Source organism: Cetorhinus maximus, chromosome 23 (assembly GCF_964194155.1).
Source record: "Cetorhinus maximus chromosome 23, sCetMax3.hap1.1, whole genome shotgun sequence".
NCBI classification, from domain to species: Eukaryota; Metazoa; Chordata; class Chondrichthyes; order Lamniformes; family Cetorhinidae; genus Cetorhinus; species Cetorhinus maximus.
The window spans coordinates 58,673,258-58,700,221 of record NC_135901.1 but is presented as its reverse complement, the minus strand read 5'-3'; positions in this window follow the sequence as shown (position 1 = coordinate 58,700,221).

Below are 26,964 nucleotides of genomic sequence, written 5' to 3'. Positions count from 1 at the left end.
ACACCCTGAAAGCAAACATGACCAAGAACTTAATTATCCGGTTCCAACTGTACTTTTCGTGAATGAACAGAAGAGGCTGATGGGAACAGTGCTCTTTGGTCGCGGTGAGCTCCAGGGAAGGATTGGAACCATTAATGTGTCGCTCAATTAGTCTCGTGGCAAATCTCGTGCTGGAAGTGACAAGGAAACACACTGATTTTGCTCCGTGTTTATGTTTCCAAAGAGCCAATTCCAAGGTATGAAAGTATATCTATCTGTGTTGGACTATAAAATGGCAGAATTATTTTAAATGAAGCAGCAGTGGTGTTGGAAATATTGAACTTATAGAAAGTTACCGAATACGCAGAGGCCATTCGGCACTTTGTACTGCTTTCAAAGAGCAGATCTGATTGTTTGGTCGCTAAGGAGTAATATTTGTGCCAGTGCAGACATGAGGCAGCAAAATATATCCTTCTCCCAGCCACAATATGCCTGGTACCACCATCTCTATTGTCAGTGCTCTACAAAATGCCCCTCTCTCTGCTTCATTCATGTGTTCACTCCTCGACTGCGTTCGTTCTTGACCTGTTCCCAATGTGCCATTTTGTGCTCTGAGGCAAAACTCCAACTCCCCTTCCACTGGCTCCGGTGCAAATGTGAAATGTTTTCAAGCAATAAATTCGCAACACTCGTTTTTAACCATTTCACAAGATCAATAAATCTTCATTCCCTGACAAAGAATCCAACACCACCTGAGGAGCTAAAAGCACCGAATCCTAATCAGTGGACCACCAGAAATGCTGTCAAGTCTTCTTCCGGAGTGGAAAATGAACGCAGCTCTTATCAATTAAAAAAATATTTCAGATCTCTTAAACCACAAAACTGCATGTTTAGATTCAACACAACCCAATTCTTCAGCAAGCGATAGCTCTGCTTTCTTCAGATTGAAATCCAATGTGAATATTTGAGTAATTTGAAAACTGAACAACGTGCTCTAGTCTGGAAGGAAAGTGTTACTGTGGATAATCGGCACTGTGCACATTCCTTTAATTAGTATCGGGGAGCATCAGGATGGTGAGATCCTGGTGTCTTTTTACTCTATGGTCTGCAAACCGATGGTATTGTGTATTCCATTGCCATGAACTGACTGTGTCGGCATGAAGCAGCAAATTGAGCTGGAATTGTGCATTTAGAGGGAGCTGTAGGGGGAGAGGTAGAAAGATATGCAACAATGCAATGATTTGAATTTTTTGCGCGTCTGTTGCTTTCAGTGTTTAATGTCTGCCTTGGAAGTTTCACAGCTGCCGCAGGTTGGCGTAAACAGCAGCAAGATTAAAAGCAAAAAGGAGCTTCGAACCCACGACCCTAAGACTCAGGGTCGGATGCGCTGCCGTCTGAGCTAAGCAGGTAAATGGATAAGTTAGTCGGTATACGAACATACATGGAAACAACTGTTGCTTTCCAGCTGGAGCCTCAGATTGTTCTGAAATTCAAAGTGTGGAAGGTAATCGAGCAACAAAAGCTACAAGGTCGCAATGCAATCCTCTCAATCATCAATAACATCGTTCACATCTTGCATTTCTTAGCTGCACCTCCTTCCAAACGTTGAAAACTCCTCTTGCATCTTTCATCCTGTTATTTTCGTCTGTAACATTTTAAGCTGAAGCTTCACAACTATTGCGACTAAAGTTTGTGATGGGAAAAATGTCTTCACCCCCTCGGGAACTGAACCAATTTGGCACGGACAGAGGGGCACACACAGACATATACACCGAGGGTGACAGAGGGCAAGGGATTATTTCTAAGGAGAGACAAACACCCTGAAAGCAAACATGACCAAGAACTTAATTATCCGGTTCCAACTGTACTTTTCGTGAATGAACAGAAGAGGCTGATGGGAACAGTGCTCTTTGGTCGCGGTGAGCTCCAGGGAAGGATTGGAACCATTAATGTGTCGCTCAATTAGTCTCGTGGCAAATCTCGTGCTGGAAGTGACAAGGAAACACACTGATTTTGCTCCGTGTTTATGTTTCCAAAGAGCCAATTCCAAGGTATGAAAGTATATCTATCTGTGTTGGACTATAAAATGGCAGAATTATTTTAAATGAAGCAGCAGTGGTGTTGGAAATATTGAACTTATAGAAAGTTACCGCATACGAAGAGGCCATTCGGCAATTTGTACTGCTTTCAAAGAGCAGATCTGATTGTTTCGACGCTCAGGAGTAATATTTGTGCCAGTGCAAACAGGAGGCAGCAAAATATATCTTTCTCTCAGCCACAATATGCCTGGCACCACCATCTCTATTGTCAGTGCTCTACAACCAGCCCCTCTCTCTCCTTCTTTCATGTCTTCACTCCGCGACTGCGTTCGTTCTTGACCTGTTCCCAATATGCCATTTTGTGCTCTGAGGCAAAACTCCAACTCCCCTTCCACTGACTCCGGTGCAAATGTGAAATGTTTTCAAACAATAAATTCGCAACACTCGTTTTTAACCATTTCACAAGATCAATAAATCTTCATTCCCTGACCAAGAATCCAACACCACCTGAGGCGCTAAAAGAACCGAATCCTAACCAGTGGACCAACAGAAAAGCTGTCAAGACATCTTCCGGAGTGGATTATTAACGCAGCTTTTATCATTGAAAAAAATATTTCAGATCTCTTAAACCACAAAACTGCATGTTTAGATTCAACACAACGCAATTCGTCAGCCAACGATAGCTCTGCTTTCTTCAGATTGAAATCCAATGTGAATATTTGAGCAATTTGAAAACTGAACAACGTGCACTAGTCTGGAAGGAAAGTGTTACTGTGGATAATCGGCACTGTGCACATTCCTTTAATTAGTATCGGGGAGCATCAGGATGGTGAGATCCTGGTGTCTTTTTACTCTATGGTCTGCAAACCGATGGTATTGTGTCTTCCATTGCCATGAACTGACTGTGTCGGCATGAAGCAGCAAATTGAGCTGGAATTGTGCATTTAGAGGGAGCTGTAGGGGGAGAGGTAGAAAGATATGCAACAATGCAATGATTTGAATTTTTTGCGCGTCTGTTGCTTTCAGTGTTTAATGTCTGCCTTGGAAGTTTCACAGCTGCCGCAGTTTGGCGTAAACAGCAGCAAGATTAAAAGCAAAAGGGGGCTTTGAACCCACGACCCTGAGACTCAGGGTTGGATGCGCTGCCGACTGAGCTAAGCAGGTAAATGGATAAGTTCGTCGGTATACGAACATACATGGAAACAACTGTTGCTTTCCAGCTGGAGCCTCAGATTGTTCTGAAATTCAAAGTGTGGAAGGTAATCCAGCAACAAAAGCCACAAGGTCGCAATGCAATCCTCTCAATCATCAATAACATCGTTCACATCTTCCATTTCTTAGCTGCACCTCCTTCCAAACGTTGCAAACTCCTCTTGCATCTTTCATCCGGTCATTTTCGTCTGTAACATTTTAAGCTGAAGCTTCACAACCATTGCGAATAAAGTTTGTGATGGGAAAAATGTCTTCACCCCCTCGGGAACTGAACCAATTTGACACGCACAGAGGGGCACACACAGACATATACACCGTGGGTGACAGAGGGCAAGGGATTATTTCTAAGGAGAGACAAACACCCAGAAAGCACGCATGACCAAGAACTTAATTATCCAGTTCCAACTGTACTTTTCGTGAATGAACAGAAGAGGCTGATGGGAACAGTGCTCTTTGATCGCGGTGAGCTCCAGGGAAGGATTGGCACCATTAATGTGTCGCTCAATTAGTCTCGTGGCAAATCTCGTGCTGGAAGTGACAAGGAAACACACTGATTTTGCTCCGTGTTTATGTTTCCAAAGAGCCAATTCCAAGGTATGAAAGTATATCTATCTGTGTTGGGCTATAAAATGGCAGAATTATTTTAAATGAAGCAGCAGTGGTGTTGGAAATATTGAACTTATAGAAAGTTACCTCATACGAAGATGCCATTCGGCACGTTGTACTGCTTTCAAAGAGCAGATCTGATTGTTTGGTCGCTAAGGAGTAATATTTGTGCCAGTGCAAACAGGAGGCAGCAAAATATATCCTTCTCCCAAATACAATATGCCTGGCACAACCATCTCTATTGTCAGTGCTCTACAACCAGCCCCTCTCTCTCCTTCTTTCATGTCTTCACCCCGTGACTGCGTTCGTTCTTGACCTGTTCCCAATGTGCCATTTTGAGCTCTGAGGCAAAACTCCAACTCCCCTTCCACTGACTCCGGTGCAAATGTGAAATGTTTTCAAGCAATAAATTCGCAACACTCGTTTTTAACCATTTCACAAGATCAATAAATCTTCATTCCCTGACCAAGAATCCAACACCACCTGAGGCGCTAAAAGCACCGAATCCTAACCAGTGGACCACCAGAAATGCTGTCAAGTCTTCTTCCGTAGTGGAAAATGAACGCAGATCTTATCAATTAAAAAAATATTTCAGATCTCTTAAACCACAAAACTGCATGTTTAGATTCAACACAACCCAATTCTTCAGCCGACGATAGCTCTGCTTTCTTCAGATTGAAATCCAATGTGAATATTTGAGCAATTTGAAAACTGAACAACGTGCTCTAGTCTGGAAGGAAAGTGTTACTGTGGATAATCGGCACTGTGCACATTCATTTAATCAGCATCTGGGAGAATCAGGATGGTGAGATCCTGCTGTCTTTTTACTCTATGTTCTGCAAACCGATGGTATTGTGTCTTCCATTGCAATGAACTGACTGTGTCGGCATGAAGCAGCAAATTGAGCTGGAATTGTCCATTTAGAGGGAGCTGTAGGGGGAGAAGTAGAAAGATATGCAACAATGCAATGATTTGCATTTTTTGCGCATCTGTTGCTTTCAGTGTTTAATGTCTGCCTTGGAAGTTTCACAGCTGCCGCAGCTTGGCGTAAAAAGCAGCAAGATTAAAAGCAAAAGGGGGCTTCGAACCCACGACCCTGAGTCTCAGGGTCGGATGCGCTGCCGACTGGGCAAAGCAGACATATGCAAAAGTTCGTCGGTATACGAACATACATGGAAACAACCGTTGCTTTCCAGCTGGAGCCTCAGATTGTTCTGAAATTCAAAGTGTGGAAGTTAATCGAGCAACAAAAGCTACAAGGTCGCAATGCATTTTTCTCAATCATCAATAACATCGTTCACATCTTCCATTTCTTAGATGCACCTCCTTCCAAACGTTGCAAACTCCTCTTGCATCTTTCATCCTGTCATTTTTGTCTGTAACATTTTAAGATGAAGCTTCACAACTATTGCGAATAAAGTTTGTGATGGGAAAAATGTCTTCACCCCCTCGGGAACTGAACCAATTTGACACGCACACTGGGGCACACACAGATATATACGCCGAGAGTGACAGAGGGCAACAGATTATTTCTAAGGAGTGACAATCACCCAGAAAGCAAGCATGACCAAGAACTTTATTATCCAGTTCCAACTGTAATTTTCGTGAATGAACAGAACTGGCTGATGGGAACAGTGCTCTTTGGTCGCGGTGAGCTCCAGGGAAGGATTGGAACCATTAATGTGTCGCTCAATTAGTCTCGTGACAAATCTCGTGCTGGAAATGACAAGAATACACACTGATTTTGCGCCGTGTTTAAGTTTCAAAAGGGCCAATTCAAAGGTATGAAAGTATATCTATCTGTGGTGTACTATTAAATGGCAGAATTATTGTAAAAGAAGCAGCAGTGGTGTTGTAAAAATTGAACTTATAGAAAGTTACCGCTTACGAAGAGGCCATTCGGCCCTTTTGTGCTGCTTTGAAAGAGCAGATCTGATTGTTTAGTCGCAAAGGAGTAATATTTATGCCAGTGCAAACAGGAGGCAGCATAATATATCCTTCTCCCAGCCACAATATGCCTGGAACCACCATCTCTACTGTCAGTGCTCTACAACCAGCCCCTCTCTCTCCTTCTTTCATGTCTTCTCTCCGCGACTGCGTTTGTTCTTGACCTGTTCCCAATATGCCATTTTGTGCTCTGAGGCAAACCTGCAACTCTCCTTCCACTGACTCCGGTGCAAATGTGAATTTTTTCTATCAATAAATTCGCAACACTCGTTTTTAACCATTTCACAAGTTCAATAAATCTTCAGTTCCTGACCAAGAATCCAACACCACCTGAGGCGCAGAAAGATATGCAACAAGGCAATGATTTGAATTTTTTGCGCATCGGTTGCTTTCAGTGTTTAATGTCTTCCTTGTAAGTTTCACAGCTGCCGCAGGTTGGCGTAAATAGCAGCAAGATCAAAAGGAACAGGGGGCGTCGAACCCAGGACCCTCAGAATCAGGATGGGATGCGCTGCCGACTGAGCTAATCAGGAATGCGGATAAATTTATCCGTATACGAACATACATGCAAACCACTGTTGCGTTCCAACCAGAGCCTCAGGTTGTTCTGAAATTCAAAGTGTGGAAGGTAATCGAGCAAAAAAAGCCCCAAGGGCGCAATGCACTCCTCTCAATCATCAATAACATCGTTCACATCTTCCATTTCTTAGCTGCACCTCCTTCCAAAAGTTGCAAACTCCTCATGCATCTTTCGTCCTGTCATTTTTGTCTAACATTTTAAAAAGAAGCTTCACAACTATTGCGAATAAAGTTTGTGATGGCAAAAATTTGTTCACCCCCTCGGGAACTGAACCAATTTGACACGCACAGAGGAGCACACACAGACATATACAACGAGAGTGACAGAGGGCAAGGGATTATGTCTTAGGAGATAAAATCACCCAGAAAGCAAGCATGACCAAGAACTTTATTATCCAGTTCCAACTGTAATTTTCGTGAATGAACAGATCAGGCTGCTGGTAACAGTGCTCTCTGGACGTGGTGAGCTCCAGGGATGGATTGGCACCATTACTGTGTCGCTCAATTAGTCTCGTGACAAATCTCGTGCTGGAAGTGACAAGGAAACACACTGAATTTATAAGTTTTTATGTTTCAAAAGAGCCAATTCCAAGGTACGAAAGTATATCTATCAGGGGTGGCCTGTAAAATGGCAGAATTATTGTAAAAGAAGCAGCACTGGTGTTGGAAAAATTGAAATTATAGAAAGTTACCACATAGGAAGAGGCCATTCGGCCCTTTGTACTGCTTTCAAAGAGCAGATCTGATTGTTTGGTCGCTAAGGAGTAATATTTGTGCCAGCACAAACAGGAGGCAGCAAAATATATCCTTCTCCCAACCATAATATGCCTGGCACCACCATCTCAATTGTCAGTGCTCGACAACCAGCCCCTCTCTCTCCTTTCATTTCTTCAGTCCGCGGCTGTGTTTGTTCTTGAACTGTTCCCAATGTGCCATTTTGTGCTCTGAGGCAAAACTCCAACTCCCCTTCCACTGACTCCGGTGCAAATGTGAATTTTTTCTATCAATAAATTCGCAACACTCGTTTTTAACCATTTCACAAGTTCAATAAATCTTCAGTTCCTGACCAAGAATCCAACACCACCTGAGGCGCTAAAAGCACCGAATCCCAACCACTCGACAACCAGAAATGCTGTCAAGTCTTCTTGCGGAGTCGCTTATGGACGCAGCTTTTAGTATTAAAAAAAATATTTCAGATCTCCTATACCACAAAACTGCATGTGTAGATTCAACACAAGCCAATTCTTCAGCCAACGATAGCTCTGCTTTCTTCAGATTGAAATCCAGTGTGAATGTTTGAGCAATTTGAAAACTGGACAACGTGCACATGTCTGGAAGGAAAGTGTTACTGTGAATAATCGGCACTGTGCACATTCCTGTAATCAGTATCTGGGAGAATCAGGAAGGTGAGATCCTGGTGTCTTTTTACTCTATGGTCTGCAAACCGATGGTATTGTGTCTTCCATTGCCATGAACTGACTGTTTCGGCATCAAGCAGCTAATTGAGCTGGAGTTGTCCATTTAGAGGGAGCTGCAGGGGCAGAAGCGGAAAGATATGCAACAAGGCAATGATTTGAATTTTTTGCGCATCTGTTGCTTTCAGTGTTTAATGTCTGCCTTGTAAGTTTCACAGCTGCCGCAGGGATAGGGTTAGCGTAAAAAGTGGCAAGATTAAAAGCAAAAAGGGGCATAGAACCCAAGACTCTGGATCGCATGCGGTGGCGACTGAGCTAAGCAGGAACATTGGAAAATGCGCCCACATACGAACATACATGGAAACAACAGTTGCTTTCCAGCTGGAGCCTCAGATTGTTCTGAAATTCAAAGTGTGGAAGGTAATCGACCAACAAAAGCCCCAAGGTCGCAATGCATTTTTCTCAATCATCAATAACATCGTTCACATCTTCCATTTCTTAGCTGCACCTCCTTTTTAACGTTGCAAACTCCTCTTGCATCTTTCATCCTGTCATTTTGTCGGTAACATTTTAAGCTGAAGCTTCACAACTATTGCGTGTAAAGTTTGTGATGGTAAAAATGTGTTCACCACCTCGGGAAATGAACAAATTTGACACGCACAGAGGAGTACACACAGACATATACACCGAGAGTGACAGAGGGCAATGGATTATTTCTAAGGAGAGACAAACACCCAGAAAGCAAGCATGACCAAGAACTTTATTATCCCGTTCCAACTGTAATTTTCGTGAATAAACAGAACAGGCTGATGGTAACAGTGTTCTCTGGAGGGGGTGAGCTCCAGGGAAGAATTGGCACCATTAATGTGTCGCTCAATTAGTCTCGTGACAAATCTCGTGCTCGACGTGACAAGGAAACACACTGAATTTGCTCCGTGTTTATGTTTCAAAAGAGTCTATTCCAAGGTATGAAAGTATATCTATCTGTGGTGGCCAATAAAATGGCAGAATTATTGTAAAAGTAGCAGCAGTAGTGTTGGAAAAAATGAAATTATAGTATGTTACCACATAGGAAGAGGCCATTCGGCCCTTTGTACTGCTTTCAAAGAGCAGATCTGATTGTTTGGTCGATAAGGAGTAATAATTGTGCCAGTGCAAACAGGAGGCAGCAAAATGTATCCTTCTCCCAGCCATAATATGCCTGGCACCACCGTCTCTATTGTCAGTTCTCTACAATCAGCCCCTCACTCTCCTTTAATTTCTTCACTCCGCTACTGCCTTTTTTCTTGACCTGTTCCCAATGTGCCATTTTGTGCTCTGAGGCAAAACTCCAACTCACCTTCCACTGACTCCGTTGCAAATGTGAAATGTTTTCAATCAATAAATTCGCAACACTCTTCTTTAACCATTTCACAAGGTCAATAAATCTTCATTCCCTGACCTAGAATCCAACACCACCTGTGGCGCTAAAAGCACCGAATCCTAACCACTGGACCACCAGAAATGCTGTCAAGTCTTCTTCCGGAGTGGCCTATGAACGCAGCTTTTACCATTTATAAAAATATTTCAGATCTCTTATACCACAAAACTGCATGTTTAGATTCCGCACAAACCAATTCTTCAGCCAACGACAGCTCTGCTTTCTTCACATTGAATTCCAGTGTGAAAGCTTGAGCAATTTCAAAGCTGAACAACGTGCACAAGACTGGAAGGAAAGTGTTACTGTGGATAATCGGCACTGTGCAAATTCCTGTAATCAGTATCTGGGAGAATCAGGATTGTGAGATCCTGGTGTCTTTTTACTCTATGGTTTGCAAACCGATGGTATTGTGTCTTCCATTCCCATCAACTGACTGTGTCGTCATCAAGCAGGTAATTGTCCGAGGAGTTGGCCGTTTAGAGGGAGCTGGAGGGGCAGAAGCAGAAAGATATGCAACAAGGCAATGATTTGAATTTTTTGCGCATCGGTTGGTTTCAATGTTTAATGTCTGCCTTGTAAGCTTCACAGCTGCCGCAGGGATTGGGTTGGCGTAAAAAGCAGCAAGATTAAAAGCAAAAGTGAGGTTCGAATCCACGACCCTGTGTTGCTGGGTCGCATGCTCTGGCGACAGAGTTAGGCGGGAACACCGAACGGCGTATCCATATAACAATATACATGGAAACAACTTTCCACCTGGAATCTCAGATTGGTCTGAATTTCAAAGTGCAGAAGGTCATCGACCTGCAAATGCCCCAAGTGTGCAATGCATTCCCCTCAATCATCAATAACATCGTTCACATCTTCCACTTCTTAGCTGCACCTCCTTCCAAACATTGCAAACTCCTCTTGCATCTTTCATCCCGGCATTTTTGACTGTAACAATTTAATCTGAAGCTGCTCAAATCATGTGAATAAAGTTTGTGATGGTAAAAATGTGCTCACTCCCTTGTGAACTGAACCAATTTGACACACACAGAGGAACAAATACCGACATATGCACCGAGAGCGACAGAGGGCAAGGGATTGTTTCAAAGGAGACACAAACACCCAGACAGCAAGCATGACCAATAACATTATTTTCCAGTTCCAACTGATAGTTTCGTGAATGAACAGTAATAGGAAAACGCCCGAGTGTTTGGATGAATTTTATTCCATTTAACCAATAATAAACTCTGTAGCACACAGTTAAAACCAGGCATAGTAAAAAACGGGAAAGGCCAATGCAGTTGTACTCAATGGCATTAACAACTCGGCGACGATGTCTAGCCCTATGGTATACAAGCATAGATGGGGACAGCAGAGGAGGATGACATTCGGCCTCTGGTGTCCATGCCGACCGATGGAAGAGGAATTCAGCGACTTTGACAACCCGCCTTTTCTGCACAGCAATTTATATTTGTATTGTTTCTCCTCGCTCTTCCTGTTAAAATAAAACACTGCACACACCTGCTCCAACTTTAGGCTGGCACTTCTTCGACCAATGGGAGTTCCGAAAGTGCAATGTTGGTAACTGTAAGCTTCAAATCGACGCTTCCACAGAAAGTAGAAGTACGATCATGCACGTTAGACTGCTCAGCCACACTATCAAGCTCAGGCTGTTACTTCCCATGTCCTTGGCTGGTGTTGATGCAGAAATAGAACAGAAGCAAAGCAGCAGCAATACGTTGAATGGCCCCACAAGCCTCCCCCGTCACTTAATAAGATCATGGCGGATCCCCAGTCCCAACACCAATTTCCCACCTGATCCCGATGATCCTTCATTCCCTTAGAGTCCAAATATGATTAGAATTGTTGGACAAAAGGAAAGGGCTGTGGCTGCTGGAAACATGAAGAAACTACAGAAAATGCTGGAAAAGACTCAGCAGGTCTGGTAGCATCTGTTGGAGAGAGAAACGGATTCAACGTTTCGAGTCCGTTTGACTCCTCTTCAGAGCTAAAGACGATTTTTAGATGTTTTTCCTTCCATTGACCCGATAGTTAGTTCTACGGACACCTGGTTGAAATCAGCATAATGATCAGTTGGTAAGATTTGAATCTACCTCGGTAAACCCCAATAGAATTTGAAACCATCCATTTAACCACTCGGCTATGAAAATTGACCACTGCTTTCCCCCCAATAATCAATAGCATTATTCACAGCTTCCGCTTCTTAGCTGCTCCTCCTTCTCACGGGGTTCAATTTTCCTCAGGATTTGTTTCTGGATTTAATATTTACCTGCTTTGTGCCCTCATTTTGAAATGGGATTCGCTTCAATATCCAACACAATTTGAATTGCTAACATGATGAACAAACAATGGAAAACAAGTCACTCAGTAACACTAATCCCATGGCCCTCATTTGCAGAGTCACAACACTCCGCTTTTCAAAAAAATGACATAATTTTTATTGAAAAGATATACAAAGTTGGTGTGACTTTTATTTGTGACTCACTCACTCGGGTATTATGTAAATGCTGCTCGGAGGTTTAGTGATTGGAATATAATCCACCTGTGTTTTCCTGAGCCTGTGCTCGGTGTATTACGAGGTTTGGCCCGCGTTGGAGTATCTTGTGTCCCAGGGATGGGCAGTAACCCGCTGATTGAAGCTGCAGCCGCCGCTTTCTGCTGGCAGTGGGTGATTAGAGAGTGCGGGGCTGCAATATTGCTGCTTTTCTGCTTTTCCCTGTCTCACTCACTGTGGAGCAGAGGAAGAGAGAATAATTGATGGGTTTGTTTGAATCCAATAACTTCATAGATTTCAAATGGGTTACACTTAGGTACATGGTAGGTTTAATTGTTTTCTCATTATATTTGAAATTAATATTCATGAAATAAACACTGTCAGTTTGGGGATCCATTGCATAAAAGCAGAGTTGGCAATGTTTGGCAAATATTTTCCTGCAGTGAAAGTTCCAATTGTCATCCTGGTACTCTGTGACAATGAATGATAATGGGGAGAAAACAGTAAAGGTTTCGTCCCTGATGGTCTGAAACCAGAAACCTTTCGGTTACCTTCCAAATTCCTACCAAACATACAATAGAGGCTCACACAATCAAAACCTGCAAGGTATCTTAAACTGACTCAGCTAGTTAAAGCTTCAGATTGTCAATACCGGAATGACAGTTGTTTTCTATCAGTTTCACAATTCGAAAAGAGTAGGTGGGACATTGATTATGGAAACATGGAAACAGTCCGATCCCACCCACTGCAGACACATCCATGTAACCAGGAACCAGCTGTCATACAACAGATTCTCACTTCGAGCCTTTTGGTGTCTTGGCTGATATTGTCCCAAAGCCCATTTAAGGTTTTAATTCCTGATCTGTCAGATCTGTGCAATGATGTAGTGCAGTTCTGAGCAAATGTTACAGACCTGAAATAAAAGCTATGTTTTTTCTCTCCAGAGACGCGACCAGACCTGCCGAGAATTCCAGCATTTTCTGTTTTTTCTATTTCAGAAAACTAATTAGTGTTAAGAATGTGGAACCCATAAGGTTTGAGATCGATATTTCAGCTGAAAATGTGCAAGTAAGCTCATGTGCACAAGCTGAAAATGCAAATGGGTTCACTCCTTTGTCACAGTTACTGACTCATCAACACAGTCACACCAGTCCGAGACCATCCAGATACTTCACATGTGTGAAGGGATTTATTCAGTTTGCAAAGGAGTCAACACACCAACTTTAAAATTCAAAGGATTTAATCCACCGTCAGAGCATTCTTGTTGGCAGAGTTTTAGTGTTCCATGTATGGTGAAAAATAATCCATCTGCTGAGACTGCATCGAGTTTGGATCTAACTGCATGGTATTTGTTCTGCTGTTCATAATATCGAGGAGAGAATTATGTTGGAGTCCAGAGCATTTGAATTGCTGAAACAATTGATTCGAAGACTTTATATCTTGTCCCAATAGCACCCATCGTATTCGGATTACTAGACTTCAGTTTCATTCTACAATATTAGCTTTCAATGGCGGAGCGGTCAGCCAGCATTCACTACGGTACAGAACGTGCTCCATCCTCATTGTAGCAGCTCGTCGCACATGCGCATTACGGTGTGGGCGTGGAGCATGCGCATTTCGATCTTTTTCACGCGCATGCGCAGTGCTGGTCTGTGACTGAAGCCGATCAGAGCGGGTGAGAGAATGTCGAGTGGAGCAAACTAACAGAGTTAGTGGGTGTATGAGGAGGAATGGAGCCAGCGGAGTGTGCACGGAGGCTTCATATGGGCGCTGGTGAGAAGTGACTGAAGCATTCTGTGAGAAGTCGTCGCAGCCACCACGACTCAGGAGAGAATCGAGGAGAAGGACTCTTGCACTCAACAGGAGGAACGGCATCCAACAGAGGGCGCTGGTGAAAAGTGACTGAAGCATTCTGGGAGAAGTCATCGCAGCCACCGTGACTCAGGAGGGAATCGAGGAGGACCCACTGACAAAGAACGGAGTAGCCCCAAACATTACATTGCTGTAGTTTTTCCATCCCTCCCTCCTCCTGAAACCTAAAAAAAAAGAGAGAGAGGAAGAGGCAGTGCCTTCAGGAGTGCACCAGACCTGCGAGGGACAATCTTCTGAAAGTGGATTTTAAAGAAAAAGCAGCTGATTGATGATTAAATCCTGGGAGCAGACTCGGAGGGAGGGGCACCGGAGCGGTGAGTATAAATCTAGCTTACTTCAGGGATTCACAGCCTTGTCTCCAGGGAGCAGACTCGGAGGGAGGAGCACAGGAGCGGTGAGTATAAATTTAGCTTAACTTGGAGATTCGCGGCCTTGTCACTAGGGAGGAGAATTGGAGGGAGGAGCACTGGAGCGGTGACCTCGGGGCACAGAGTAACTGAAGCCAAAACTGAAAAAAGTGACGTCACAGGAATGCTGTGACCTGATTGGTTGGTAGGAAATATGCACCAAATTTGAAAAAAAAACACTGCAAAGCTAATTAAAAAAATAATTATCTAAGTAGAGATGGCTGGGCAGGTGATGTGCTGTAGCTGTATGATGTGGGAGCTGGGAGATCTCATTGCGAGACACAGTGACCACATCAGCAGCAAGTGTTGGTTGCTGGAGGAACACCGGCTCAGAATTGATGAGCTGGAGTCCGAGCTCTGGACACTGCAGCACATCCGGGAGGGGGACAATTACCTGGATTCTTTATATCAGGAGGCGGTCACACCCGGTAGATTAAGCACATCAAGTCTGGTTAGTAGTCAGGGTCAGGAGGGTGTGACTGCAAGTGAGGCAGGTAGAGGGATCCTGTGTTCAGGAACAGAGGAGCCTCAGCTCTTGACCTTGTCCAACAGGTGCGAGGTACTTGCTCCCTGTGTGGATGAGGAAGCGGCCTGTAGGGAGGATGAGCCAGCTGACCACGGCACCGTGGCACAGGAGGCCATTCAAGAGGGGGGACCAAAAAGACAAGTGGTAGTTGCAGGGGATTCTATAATTAGGGGAATTGATAGCTTCCTTTGTAAGCAGGATAGAGGGTCCCGCCATGGTACGTTGCCTGCTCGGTGCCAGGGTGAGGGACATCTCTGACCGGCTTGAAAGGGTATTGGAGAGGGAGGGGGAGGATCCAGTTGTTGTGGTCCATGTCAGGACAAATAACAGAGGTAAGACTAGGAAAGAGGACCTGTTTGGGGATTATCAGGAACTAGGAACTAAATTAAAGAACACGTCCTCCAGGGTTATAATCTCCGGATTACTAGCCGAGCCACGTGCAAATTGGCATCGGCACGCGAGAATAAGGGAACTAAACACGTGGCTAAAGGAGTGGTGCGGGAAAGAGGGGTTCCATTTCATGGGGCATTGGCATCAGTATTGGGTCAGGAGGGATCTGTACCGTTGGGATGGTCTCCACCTGAACCGATCTGAGACCAATGTTCAAGCGAAAAGGGTAAATAGGGTGGTCAACAGGACTTTAAACTAGAAAGTGGTGGGGGTTTGGGGCGGTGGGGGGGGGGGGGGGGGCTGGGGGGGTGGGGGAGGGAAGGGTAAAACTCCAAGAAGTATGACTAATGGGAGACAAAGCAGCAGGTTAGCGTGTGGGTGGGTGGATTCAACTTCATGGAAAATTATGAAAAAACTGAAAAGAAAGGAGAGCCCAGGAGAGGCTATTAAAGTCTCCAGAACACAAAATAGGACAGAGTTTTTGGGCAGGGCTAGGAACCTAACTTCAAGCACATCAGCTAAAGGGACAACAATGAGAAAGGGGACGGGAAATACAGGACTTAAAGTTTTGTATCTGATTGCACGCAGTATACGAAATAAGGTAAATGAACTTGTGGCGCAGATTGAAATTGGCATGTATGATGTGGTGGGCATCACGGAGACATGGCTGCCAGGGGATCAGGACTGGGAGCTAAATATCCAAGGATATAAATCCTATCGAAAAGTTAGGCAGGTTGGGAGAGGGGGTGGGGTTGCTTTGTTAGTAAGAAATGAAATTAAATCGATAGCCAGAAATTATGTAGCGTCAGATGATGTAGAATCTGTGTGGGTAGAGTTGAGGAACCGCAAAGGTAAAAAAAAAACATAATGGGAGTTATGTACAGGCCTCCGAACAGTAGTCAGGATGTTGGGCACAAGATACACCAGGAGATAGAAAAGGTGTGTAAAAAAGGCAAGGTTACAGTGATCATGGGGTATTTCAATATGCAGGTAGACTGGGAAAATCAGGTTGGTAGGGGATCCCAAGAAAAGGAATTTGTTGAATGTTTACGTGATGGCTTTTTGGAGCAGCTTGTGGTGGAGCCCACGAGAGAACAGGCAATTCTAGATTTAGTGATGTGTAATGAGGCAGATTTGATAAGGGAGCTGAAGGTGAAGGAACCCTTAGGAGGAAGTGACCATAATATGATAGAATTTACCCTGCAATTTGAGAGGAAAAAGCTGGAATAAGATGTAACGGTATTACAGTTGAATATAGGCAACTACAGAGGCACGAGGGAGGAGCTGGCCAGAATTGACTGGGAGATGAGCCTAGCAGGAAAGACAGTGGAACAGCAATGGCAGGAGTTTCTGGGAGTAATTTGGCAGACACAGCAAAAGTTCATCCCCAGGAAGAAGAGGCATACTAAAGGGAGGACGAGGCAACCATGGCTGACAAGGGAAGTCAGGAACAGCAAAAAAGCTAGAGAGAAAGCATACAATGCGACGAAGAGCAGTGGGAAACCAGGGGATTGGGAAGTCCACACAGACCAACAGAGGACCACTAAAAAAGAAATAAGGAGGGAGAAGATTAAAAATGAGAGGAAACTAGCCAGTAAAATAAAAGAAGATTGCAAGAGTATTTTTTAGATATATAAAGGGTAAGAGAGAGGCAAAAGTGGATATTGGGCCGCTGGAAAATGACACTGGAAAAGTAGTAGTGGGGAACAAAGAAATGGCAGAGGAACTGAATAGTACTTTGCATCAGTCTTCACAGTGGAAGACACAAGTGACATCCCCAAAGTACAAGAGAGTCGGGGGACAGAGGTGAATATGGTGGCCATTACCAAGGAGAAGGTGCTAGGAAAACTGAAAGGTCTGAAGGTGCATAAATCACCTGGACCAGATGGATTACACCCCAGATTTCTGAAGGAGATAGCTGAAGAGATAGTGGAGGCGTTAGTGGTGATCTTTCAGGAATCACTGGAGTCAGGGAGAGTCCCAGAGGACTGGAAAATCGCTAATGTAACCCCTCTGTTTAAGAAGGGAGTGAGGCAAAGGATGGGAAATTACAGGCCGATTAGCCTGACGTCGGTCGTTGCTAAGATTTTAGAGTCCATAATTAAGGATGAAATTTCAGAATACTTGGAAGTGCATGGTAAAATCGGGCAAAGTCAGCATGGTTTCATCAAGGGCAGGTCATGCCCGACAAATCGGATAGAATTCTTTGAGGAGGTAATGAGTAGGTTAGACAAAGGAGAGCCAATGGATGTTATCTACTTGGACTTCCAGAAGGCCTTTGACAAGGTGCCGCACAGGAGGCCGCTCAGTAAGATAAGAGACCATGGTGTTAGAAGCAAGGGGTTAGCATGGATAGAAGATTGGCTGTCTGGCAGGAGGCAGAGAGTGGCGATAAGGGGGTCCTTCTCAGGATGGCGGCCGGTGACTAGTGGAGTTCCGCAGGGGTCAGTGTTGGGACCACAACTTTTCACTCTATACATTAATGATCTAGATGAAGTAACTGAGGGCATCCTGGCTAAGTTTGCAGATGATACAAAGTTACGTGGAGGGACAGGTAGTATTGAAGAGGCAGGGAGGCTGCAGAAGGATTTGGACAGGTTAGGTGAATGAGCAAAGAAGTGGCAGATGGAATACAACGTGGGCAAATGTGAGGTCATGCACTTTGCTAGGAAGAATAGAGGCATAGACTATTTTCTAACTGGGGAGAGAATTCAGAAATCTGGAGTGCAAAGGGAGTTTGGAGTCCTAGTCCAGGATTCTTTTAAAGTTAACTTGCAGGTAGAGTCGGTAGTTAGGAAGGCAAATGCAATGTTGGAATTTATTTCCAGAGGACTAGAATATAAAAGCAGGGATATGCTGCTGACGCTTTATCAGGCTCGGGTCAGACCACATTTAGAATATTGTGAGCAATTTTGGGCCCCGTATCTCATGAAGGATGTGCTGGCCCTGGAGAGGGTCCAGAGGAGGTTAACGAGAATGATCCCAGGAGTGAAAGACTTAACATATGAGGAACGTTTGAGGACTCTGGGTCTATACTCGATGGAGTTTAGAAGGATGAGGAGGGGCCTGATTGAAACTTACAGAATACTGAAAGGCCTGGATAGTGTGGGCGTAGGGAAGATGTTTCCATTAGTAGGAGAGTCTAGGACCCGAGGGCACAGCTTCAGAGTAAAGGGAAGACCATTTAGAACAGAGATGAGGAGAAACTTCTTTAGCCAGAGAGTGGTGAATCTATGGAATTCATTGCCACAGAAGGCTGTGGAGGCCAGGTCATTGAGTATATTTAAGACCAAGATAGATAGGTTCTTGCTTGGTAAGGCGATCAAAGGTTACGGGGAGAAGGCGGGAGAATGCGGTTGAGAAACTTATCAGCCATGATTGGATGGCGGAGCAGACACGATGGGCCGAATGGACTAATATCTGCTCCTATGTCTTATGGTCGAACAGATTGGAACTCCACAAATGTAGCTGTGTTATTCAATTAAAGGGGTGGTGTGGAGGATGTAGATAGCATGGAGTGACAGGCCATTGAACCTTTTGTTAGCCATGGGGAAGGAGCTGGAATCTGGTATTAAGCAAGTCTTAACAAAGCAATTTGAAAAAGTCCAGGTTGAATATCACAAGTCAACATTGTTTTACCAAACGGAATGCTGCTTGACAAAATTCTTCGGCATTTTTGTGAACGTTAGCCTTAAATGTAAGCCGATTAATGACCGGGAAAAAAGGAAGCCTTGCTAAAATTGCACAAGGGCCTGGCGATACCAGACCGGTTATATTGTGTGCAATTTTCGCCCCTATCTTTAAAGAAGGATTTATGTGCAGTGCGACGAATGTTCACTGGGAAGGTCTAGATCGAACTAATTTGAGGGGAAATTTCTTCACTCAAAGATTTACGAAGCTTCATAATTCTTTACCACAGAGTTATGGAAGTGCTGGATCGTTAAATATATTTAGGTCAAATATAGAGAAAACCTATCCTCTCCGTAAATCAAGGGACCTGGGAAGGGGGCAAAAAGTGGTTTTGGAGTCCAACATCAGCCATAATCGTATAGAAAGCCTCAGCAGCCTCCACTGGGACGTATGATTTACCGCTGTGCTTATCTGTTCTGCCCTGGTGTTCCTGTGTTACTCAGAGCCGGGGGCAATGCAAGGCAGGAACTGAGAAATCGCCGGAGAAGAGTACAGTTGACGTTTCGAGTTCTCATTACCCTTCAACAGAACTAAGTAAAATTAGGAAGGGGGTGAAATATAAGTTGGATTAAGGTGGGGGGATGGTGGGGGGTGCGGGGGAAGGAGGTTTGTTGGGACAAGCAGCCAGTGATAGGAGGAGATAGCCAAAAGCTGTCACAGACAAAAGATCAAAGAGGTGTTGAAGGTGGTGATATTATCTAAAGGAATGTGCTAATTAAGAGTATAAGATAGGACAGATAAGGTACAAATAGCTCTAGTGGGGGTGGGGGAATACTAAAAGGTAGAAATAAACAATTGTGGAAATAAATTTAAAATTAGTGGAAATAGGTGGGAAAAGAAGAAATCTATATAAATTATTGGAAAAAACAAAAAGGAGGGGGAAGAAGCGGGAATGGGGTGGGGATGGGGGAGAGAGTTCAAAATCTAAAATTGTAGAACTCAATATTCAGTCCGGAAGGCTGTAAAGTGCCTAATCGGAAGATGAGGTGCTGTTCCTCCAGTTTCCGTTGAGCTTCACTGGAACAATGCAGCAAGCCAAGGACAGACATGTGGGCATGAGAGCAGTGTGGTGTGTTGAAATGGCAAGCGACAGGGAGGTCTGGGTCATTCTTGCGGACAGACCAAAGGTGTTCTGCAAAGCGGTCACCCAGTTTGCGTTTGATCTCTCGAATGAAGAGGAAACCGAATTGGGAGCAACAAATGCAGTAGACTACGTTAGGGGAAATGCAAGTGAAATGCTGCTTCACTTGAAAGGAGTGTTTGGGCCCTTGGACGGTGAGCAGAGAGGAAATGAAGATGCAGGTGTTGCATCTTCTGTGTTTGCATGGGAAGGTGCCGTGGGAGGAGGAGTATAGTGTGATGGAGGAGTGGACCAGGGTTTCACGGAAGCAACGATCCCTACGGAATGCCGCCTGGGGGGGTGAAGGGAAGTTGTGTTAGGAGGTGGCATCATTATGGAGTTGGCAGAAATGGCGGAGGATGATCCTTTTAATGCGGAGGCTGGTGGGGTGATGAGTGAGGACAAGGGGAACCCTATCATGTTTCTGGGAGGGAGGAGAAGGTGTGAGGGCGGATGCGCGGGAGATGGGCCGGACACGGTTGAGGGCCCTGTCAACTACCGTGGGTGGAAAACCTCTGTTAAGGAAGAAGGAGGACATGTCAGAGGAACTGTTTTTCAAAGTAGCATCATCAGAACAGATGCGACGGAGGCGAAGGAACTGAAAGAATGAGATGGAGTCCTAACAGGAAGTAGGGTGTGAGGAGCTGTAGTCGAGGTAGCTGTGGGAGTCGGTAGGCTTGTAATGGATGTTGGTGGACCGTCTATAACCAGAAATTGAGACAGAGAGGTCAAGGAAGGGAAGGGAAGTGTCAGAAACGGACCATGTGACAATCATGGAGAGGTGGAGATTGGAAACAAAATTAATAAATCTTTCCAGGTCCCGACAAGAGCATGAATTAGCACCAAAGTAAGCATCTCTGTACCGGAGAAGGAGTTGTGGGAGGGGGCCGGAGTAGGACTGGGACAAGGAATGTTCCACATTCCCCTTAAAGAGACAGGCATAGCTGGGACCGATGCGGGTACCCATAGCCACACCTTTTATTTGGAGGAAGTGAGAGGAGTTAAAGGAGAAATTGTTCAGTGTGAGAACAAGTTCAGCCAGATGGGGGAGAGTAGTGGTGGATGAGGATTGTTCGGGCCTCTGTTCGAGGGAGAAGCAGAGAGCCGTCAGACCATCCTCCATCCCCCACCGGGATGGTCTGAGGGCTCTCTGCTTCTTCCTCGAACAGAGGCCCGAACAATCCTCATCCACCACGACTCTCCCCCATCTGGCTGACTTGTTCTCACACTGAACAATTTCTCCTTTAACTCCTCTCACTTCCTCCAAATAAAATGTGTGGCTATGGGTAGCCGGAAGGGTCCCAGCTATGTCTGTCTCTTTTTGGGGTATGTGGAACATTCTTTGTTCCAGTCCTACTCCGGCCCCGTCCCACAACACTTTCTCCGGTACATCGATGATTACTTCGGTACTGCTTCATCCTCTCGTCAGGACCTGGAAAAATTTATTAATTTTGCTTCCAATCTCCACCCCTCCATCATTTTCACATGGTCCATCTCTGACACTTTCCTTCCCTTCATTGACGTCTCTGTCTCAATTTCTGGTGATAGAGGGTCCACCAACATCCATTACAGGCCTATCGACTCCCACAGCTACCTTGACTACAGCTCCTCACACCCTACTTCATGTAAGGACTCCATACCATTCTCTCAGTTCCTTCGCCTCCGTCGCATCTGTTCTGATGATGCTACTTTCAAAAACAGTTCCTCTGACATGTCCTCCTTCTTCCTTAACAGAGGTTTTCCACCCACGGTAGTTGACAGGGCCCTCAACCATGTCCGGCCCATCTCCCTCGCATCCACCCTCACACCTTCTCCTCCATCCCAGAAACATGATAGGGTCCCCCTTGTCCTCACTTATCACCCCACCAGCCTCCGCATTCAAAGGTCCATCCTCCGCCATTTCCACCAACTCCATAATGATGCCACCACCAAACACAACTTCCCTTCACCCCCTCCCTGGCGGCATTCCGTAGGGATCGTTCCCTCCGTGACACCCTGGTCCACTCCTCCATCACCCACTACTCCTCCTCAAACGGCACCTCCCCATGCAAACACAGAAGGTGCAACACCTTCCTCTTCATTTCCTCTCTGCTCACCGTCCAAGGGCCCAAACACTCCTTTCAAGTGAAGCAGTATTTCACTTGCATTTCCCCCAACTTAGTCTACTGCATTTGTTGCTCCCAATTCGGTTTCCTCTACATTGGAGAGTCTAAAAGCAGACTGGGTGACTGCTTTGCAGAACACCTTTGGTCTGTCCGCAAGAATGACCCAGACCTCCCTGTCGCTTGCCACTTCAACACTCCACCCTGCTCTCTTGCCCATATGTCTGTCCTTGGCTTGCTGCATTGTTCCAGTGAAGCTCAACGCAAACTGGAGGAACAGCACCTCATCTTCCGACTAGGCACTTTACAGCCTTCCGGACTGAATATTGAGTTCAACAATTTTAGATCTTAAACTCTCTCCTCCATCCCCACCCCTTCCCGTTTATTCCCCCTCCTTTTTGTTTTTACCAATAATTTATATAGATCTTTTTTCTTTTCCAACCTATTTCCACTAATTTTAAATGTATTTCCACCATTGTTTATTTCTAACTTTTAGTATTCCCCCACCCCGACTAGAGCTATCTGTACCATATTTGTGCTGTCTTATACTCTTAATTAGCACATTCCTTTAGATAATATCACCACCTTCAACACCTCTTTGCTCTTTTGGTTATCTCCTCCTATCACTGGCTGCTTGTCCAAACAACGCCCCCCCCCCCCCCCCCCCCCCCCCCCCCCAGCATCCGCAGTTTTTTGTTTTTAGGATCTGAGAAATGCTGCGAACAGTGAATAGAATTGCTCAGCATTTAGCCCATAGGCTGCTCACTCCAGAAGTGCTGGATGCTGACACAAACAGAAGGTTGCTTCAGTTCCGGAGTGTTTTCAGCAAGGATTAGAGGAATATGGAACATTAGGAAGAAAAATCAGATGTGCTCATTAGAGTGCAATGTTGCCCTTGACTTGAAGATCACTGTTTATTTTAAATGCCAATTATAAACAATATGTTTGGGGGTTTCCATGTTAAAATTTAGGAAAGTAACGTGCATATTATTAAATTTTCATCATTTAAATGTTGCAGCAAAAAAGCCTCAGTAGATATTTCACTCCATTCTTTAACTCGTCTCTGAATTTACTCTGGGTCCCTGCGTATATAAACGGGTTTATACAGGAACTCAAGATCTGAAGCATGTATCCACTTTCCTCCAGAAGAAACGTTGATTGACCGGAGCCTGTACCTGAGAAATAAGTAACATTTGCAGTGTGGACAGAAATTATATTAATAAAATATAACAAATATAATGAAATGAAACTGCCCGAAATGGTGAAGAGTAAAACAATGGATTTCTTCCGCCTCTCCATTTCTGGGTCACTCTGATACTCTCCATTGCTCTGGGCCCGGAGTCTTCTCCGCGCTCTATTTACATGTAGAATGTGTCTGACCGTCAGAGCATTGAGCAGCAAAATAACAATTAATGGAAGCCACAGGGTTAAAATAGCGAGAACCCAGTCAAATGCAGCCCATAGTGGTGATGTATAAAATATTAATTTCGCACTGCAGAAAAAGGGAACATTGTTAATTATAAAAGTAGGCTCATAAACAAAGTACCAGGGAATATTTCTCACACAGCCAAAAACACAAACAGAGCCTATAACCAGGGTAGCCACTTTCTCGTTGCAAAATTTATTTTTCAGTTTCGGGCAGCAAATGGCTAAAAATCTATCAAAGGTGAATGCAACAGCTACACCCACAGAACAATCTCTGATTCCATAAATTAGTACAAAACTAAGACTACATACCGAAGTGATGGACAGGAAACTAAATGGGAAATAAATACCAACAATCCGATTTAATATCACAGAGGTCATAATTACAAGGAAATCCGTCACCGCCATGGATACCAGGTAATAAGTGATACATTTGGAGAGACCACATCTTCCTCTGGATAGGATCACGATCACTGACAAATTAGCTGTGGAACACAGAGAAACACAGCGAATGAATAAGCAATGAATTGACTTTGTGGTACAACCGACAATCTGGGAAACATTTACTGAGCAATAATTACACAGAGAGGAAAACATTTCTGCTGATGACCTATATGTGCTACTGGATTAAGTTCACTCAAAAATTACATCCCATTCTCAATACTGCACAGTACTGTCAGGAAGGCTACAGAATCAACTTTATAAATGAACTTTCAACTTTGTGAACTTGCAACTCAGCTATGAGTAATGAAATTTATCATTCACCGATTCAATGCAATAAAATATGCAAAGACAATGACAGTTCAAGTTGCTGGAAATTGTCAAGGAACACATATATTATATCGGCCAGATGGACAGAAAGTCAGAAAATTGCATTCGGTATAGACAAATTGCTTCACATGGGGACAATAATAATATTATTTAAGTGGAAATAAACCCGGTGCATGGGAAATAAAAGCAACCTGGACAACTGATTGTTAACCAATTGAGGCATCAACTAAAATATCTCATATCTTCCTGATGGAGCTTAGTTGGCATTCTTCTCTGAACTGAACACCTAATCCGCGGAACTATTCCCGTGAATCTTTCCTGCACCCTCCCGAATGACTTCACAGCTTTCCAAAAGGGCTGTGCCGAGAACTGGATGCAACCCTCCACCTCAGTAAAATCTAGTGGTAAAGCTAAATGCTAGAAAGGGTACATTAAAAAGAATGGAAATTTTCAGCTAAATGGAAGATAATATAGCCGTTAAAGGTGAGGAATTGTACCGGCAATGAAAAGAAAACCGTTACAGGGGAGAAATGGCACCATTGAAGTTCAAAGCACACCTGTAATGACGAGCAATTGTGTCCATAAGCAGTAAAATAATATTGTTAACGTGAATAATTAATGCCGTTAAACTGTACAAAGAGATAAATTATCCCAATTAAAATGAAGCAATTGTTCCGTTGAATAGGAGAAATTATCCCGTTAAAGGACAGGAGGGATATTAGTACCAGTGATTAACACTGCAAGTTAATGAGAACAATGATGCTGGTAAGCAATGACTCCAAAAACGGCTAACTATGCAAAACACGTTACCTGGAACAGCGATGACTGCTAGTACGGGGTAGTAAATGGCAAAGGCAAGACATTTTGGTGCGGCGTGCAACTCGAGATGAAGCTCGGAGTGTGTTCCCTTTTTAACCGAATATTGTCACATTAATATTTCGTGTCTGGCTCCAGGGGGACAATTGAAAATTGTGGAATTTATACCAATTGTCTCGCTCCAGGGAGGCAATTAAATGGTTTCATCTTTTCCACGAATTACACTAATTGAAAAAAAAAACAGCGCTGTGAAGCTGTTGCCAGTCCCATGCACGTGAGCAGCTGGAATTAAATGTTCCCCATGGCACTGGTAGGCCCCATAATGAAATATCCAGGGTGTACAGTATGGTCCCGTTATTGTTCTGTTATATTTTTAAAAAACAATTAAAAGTTAAATAGATTATTTCAAAAATGGAAGTGAGTGCTGTGTAAGATTATTTGATCACAAACATAATACTAATTGCCAAGACCCAACTCAGAAGAAAAAAATAACTAACATCTAGCTTCATTTTTAAGTAAAATCTTCCTTTTTGGCTACTCCGCTCTGTAGGACAGTAAAGGATGGCAATTAGAAATAAGGTACAATATAGAACGAAGTTAAGGTAGTGGAGCCATGGGAAAATTTTGTCAATTTTTAAAATAGTTTACTCGTTGCAAACATATCTTGAAGTTGTCTGAAGGAACTGTTTGTGTGAGCGTGGAATATACATGTCTCTCTTTATGAGATAAGAAACCTGTGGATGCAAAAAGAAAAGTTTAAATACAGTAGGGAATGCAATTGGCATTGCTGAAATCAATGTTTAAGATCTGCAACAGTCACGTAAATGGTCCAGGTCGTCCCTCCTGCACTGCTGCGGGGGCATAGCCCCATTACTGAAGCCACAGTTGGCCTCCAACCGTCTGTAAGCGGGAGGAGTGCTGGGCAGCTCCAGCATCCTTCAGCTGGCCCTTCCGCTCACGGAGTCAGCCAACGGCCCTCGGGCACCCATAGGGAGGAGGGTCAGCAGATGCAGACTCTGGGCCATCCACCCAGGTGACTCTGGGAGCGACAGGCCCATCCGGACTCCCTCTTCTTGTGAACTCTGCAGCTCCAGATTTTTAGGCTGATGGGGGTGCCACTGCTGCACAACAGGATCCTAAAATCAGGCCGGGCCCCCCCTCTCTCTCTCTCTCTCTCTTCCCCCCCCCCCCCCCCCCCCCCCCCCCACCAAGCCTTGGCACTCCAGAGGAAGCCCGCCAAAGTCATCACAGACAGGGCGCCACAGAGAGCACTATGCCTCCAGCTCTGCTGTGGATGTCCGGGGAGCACCAAGACATAGTGGCAGGGTTAGGAAAGTCAGGTAAAAGTAGTTGCACAGCCTGGGCACGGGTGTTGATCACCTGTACATATTGCTCACTATTGTCAATAAACCCGTAAGAATGTCTCCCTGCCTGTGGATTCCTGTTCTGATGAGGACTGTTCTCGTCACTCAGATGTGAAAGCTTATTGAACAAGGTAAAAGGCAGGTGACTCAGTTCAGGGCCTCTTCCCTGTGCTCTGTGCAGCTTTAAGACCACAGTGATGGTCCAGCCTCACACTCCCTGGAAACATTATTGATATCTGCCCCTCGAGGGTGCTGGTCATTGCTTCCAGAATGTGGTGGGCTGGCGCCACAGCATTCACTGATTGTCTCGGTGTCATCTCAGCGCCTTTAAGGTGGGGCTGGCCCCCATCACAATAGCATCTGCTACCAGTGATACTCTGCACCAGCCCCTGCAGGGCTGAGGTGTTGTAGGAGGATACAGCTTCAGATGCGTCTACGTTTCCATGGCTGCGTCTCTGAGTTGTCCCTGATCTTGTAGTGCAAGCGTGCTGCCCTCGGCCAGACAGCAGTCAGACATTCTCAGAGGCTATGTGAAGACCTATGGAGTCTCTTGACTACATATTGTCATCATCCTCCTGTGATAGAGCGACTATTAGGGCCTCCACTGTATCTTCATGACAGGCGCATTATCGCAGACGCTGGTGCTGCCATAAACCAGCCTGGAATCAAACTTCCACAACTGTGATGTGATGATCTAAGGGGTCACCTCACTGCATGTCGTCATCATAGTCCAAAAGTCTGGCAGCTATGACAGCCTCCCGAGGGCGACTGCCTCGTATGGCGA